Below are 3,541 nucleotides of genomic sequence, written 5' to 3' on the forward strand. Positions count from 1 at the left end.
AACTGAAACTTTTGTTTAAGGGAAGTGGAACGAAATAGTTACTTCAATTAAATGAAAATTTTATGTAAAATTGCTTTCGAAATCAAAGTTATTATTGGGGGCACTTGTTGAAAATTAGTTACAATAGTTAAACTTTACATTATCCGATGATTATCTTAATTAACAGTATACCTCATTCAGCATCTTGACCAGTGTTGTCGCCAGACCACATCACGCAATCCCACTGGACTGCTACCACTGACCGTCCGCTCTGCATGACGACTACTAGCGTACTGCACGCCACTGAACAGAGCTACTGCTCGCGACGACTACTGACAGAGTACTGCTCTCAACTAGACAGAGCTACAGACTCGCAACGACTGACTGACAGACTGAGAACCGCTCGCAACACTCGCGCGGTCAAGCGCATACTCTCTGGTCATAGATGCTACAATGCCTCGCCATCGCTGCTATGTTACATACGTGTTTCAAGGGTTGTGGTCGGATGAGAACTTAACTGAGAGGGACCGGAGTCGCGTTTCACAGCTTGTGAATCAAAATTGCTTCCAAACCCGACAGGAATTGCTGCAGGCAGTGATGGAAAGTCCGTCCCAACCTGTTAGCGAGAGAACATTGCGACGGGAACAGCATGTAATGAACATCTAGAGTCGGTTACCTCGCAAGAAGCCACTGCTCACACAGGCACATCAAGACGACAACTGCAAAGTTCACGTGGGTGAAAGAACATGTGATTGATCTCCCAACCTATTACATCTTGACTGGCTTGCAAAATCACCTGACTTGAGTCCCGTGGAAAATGTTGGAATGTTTTGTGGTGTCACTTCCCAACCGAATCCAGGAGGGTATCAAGCACAGAGCGGAATTACAAGGTGTTACATTATACCCGTAATGAACTCTCTAGGATGAGTAAGTTTTTGTCCGATGATCTGTTTGATATGGTACAATATTTCTGCGAATGAGTTTTTTCATTGTAATTATTTTGTTGGTTTTGAATTTTACAATCATATATTCATTAAAAATGGGAAAAATTGTTTAGTTGCACACAGGTGTCACAAACTGATGTCACGAGCACCATTCCATTCATAAATTCGCAATGCGGGTTTGCCACAACTAATGGAACAAAACTGGATACCTTAATGATTTCCAGGCACATCCTTTGCAACAAGACCACCAGGTCCGACTATAAGATGTGTAATTTGTTGTTATCTCTTCTAGGAACTAGCTATAAGATGTACCAAGTGAGCAATAGGGTGACGATTGTCAAAAGGCAGACTAACATTATTAAACATTTATTAAAACTAAATATTAATCACACTTTCCAGGTGGCCAGGTGGACGAATTAAAAAACAAAAAAGGAATTAAAATGTTTCACAAGAACGCTTACTTCCAATTCGTCGAATTTAAAAACGTAAAATTATAAATCATTCTCGATAACCATACATTTGCACAAAAATAACTCCTTGTAAAATTTCTAAATTCTTACGACGCTCTGGTAAGGGTAGCTTTTTCCTGAATCATAGGCTTATCATTGAAACAAACTCCATGAGTAATCCATAAATATGATACAATAAGATTTTAAGAGACCATTTACGCACCTTGAAAGCAAGTAAATATTCAAAAGTGATTATACACTCGAACGCAGTGGCAGTGGTTTAAAGTAAAGTAAAGTGGCATTAAGTAAAGTAGCTTCCTATGACAGAATCTCCGTGAAGACAATCAAGCGGCTCCTGTCCGCTGGGGGCACGGTACTGCTAATAGCCTTCGGTGCCAATTGACATCGGATCATTTCAAAGCCAAACATTTACTGGACCTCCAATGCCCATTCAACACCTCATAAGTCAGGAATTTATTTCAAAATTTGAAAAGAACAATAAATAACACTTGGAAGGAAAAAGGCTTCCAACTGATAGCCACCACGAGTCCCAAGTTACACGATAATTAAAATGACAGCATTAACATGGACATCCTCCTTCTCGACTTCACTCGTCATAGTAATAACACGACGATGTTCATAATCAGACCAACGGCCTTGCCGCAGTGGTATTACCGGTTCCCGTCAGGTCACCGAAGTTAAGCGCTGTCGGGCTGAGCTAGCACTTGGATGGGTGACCATCTGGTCTCCCGAGCGCTGTTGGCAAGTGGGGTGCAGCACTCCGCCCTTGTGACGCAAACTGAGGAGCTACGTGACTGAGAATTAGCGGCTCCGGTCTCGTAAACTGACATACGGCCGGGAGAGCGGTGTGCTCACCACATGTCCCTCCATGTCTGCATCCAGTGACGCCTGTGGTCTAAGGATGACACGGCGGCCGGTCGGTATCGTTGGGCCTTCCAAGGCCTGTTCATGATCCTTTAAACACGCATACAATATTAGTACCTTCAGGTAAGCTCTTACTTACATAACATATAGTATTAAATCAAACCCCTCGGATGCTAGCAGTAATCCTTCACAAATTTGTGTGTCCTTACGCCAACAAGTAGTACAAGTTTCCGGACTGATAATCCCTTTTCCCACTCACAGCATCATATGTAGTATCAGATCAACAAATGTACGCAATGGTGTGAAGTTCAGAAAGGCAATGGTTACATGAGAACAATACTATCGGCATAGAATAACATCAAGTACTGTCATTCGATACCAACGCGCCAATCGGCGTTCAGATTCATAGAATGAATAATTCATGCGCTTCTAATAAACCAGTAACTTAAGCCACCCAATGCCGGACGTTTATCAACCTAGCACAAGTATTGGATGCAGGAGTGTTACAGTTAACGTACCAAATCAATCCTTCGCTGGCTACGAATATAGTGTCCTATTACTCCAGTAAGGAAGCTCAATAATCTTCAGTCTTCTCCGTCTCAGTTCACAGCTACATCTCCACAGGCAGGTAAAGCCCCCAGTCCAGGCAAGCACTGACTTCGACAAAATCCCAAACCAGTACTATTAGCCACACAATTATTTTAACAAGGCGGCAATAATCGTATATCGGGACATCACCGTGTTGCCCCACCGGCCTCCAACAGTAGACCTTGCACTGCCTTTGCTTCCACTCCCTTCATGACTCCCGACGGCGTAAAGGAGGGGGTAATTCACAGATGTGCAACTCATCGGCACAAAGTTAACTATTACTATTACCCATTAAAACTACACCTAATGTTTAAATAATTCTAAATTATAATAATTATTAGAGAGAAATATGATAATAAAAACCGAGTGAGAGGAAATGGGAAGAAGAAGAGGAGCACAAATAACGCAACGTTCAGTTAGAGTTCTCGTAATTCTCAGGAACATCATAATCAAATGACAAGTACACACTCACATGTCAGGTAACACGCATCTTTCTGAAATACCGTGATATGATACGATTTTGTCCTTCCAAAATTCTAAAAGCTTACTGCCAGTTCCACTGCCACTTGAAAAACGTAAGCCGGCCGCTGTGGCCGGGCGGCTGTAGGCCCTTCAGTCCGGAACCGCGCTGCTGCTACGGTCACATAGTGCTCAGAGCCATTTGAACCATTTGAATTGCTTATTGACCACCGCTCG

At 42.8% G+C, this 3,541-nt stretch overlaps 1 pseudogene; it reads left to right on the forward strand.

The window, feature by feature from the left end:
* The first annotated feature begins 2,019 nt into the window (after window positions 1–2,019).
* Window positions 2,020–2,137, forward strand: LOC126420230 (5S ribosomal RNA; annotated as a pseudogene).
* Window positions 2,138–3,541: the final 1,404 nt, after the last annotated feature.

The sequence above is a fragment of the Schistocerca serialis genome, chromosome 9, assembly GCF_023864345.2.
Source record: "Schistocerca serialis cubense isolate TAMUIC-IGC-003099 chromosome 9, iqSchSeri2.2, whole genome shotgun sequence".
NCBI lineage: Eukaryota > Metazoa > Arthropoda > Insecta > Orthoptera > Acrididae > Schistocerca > Schistocerca serialis.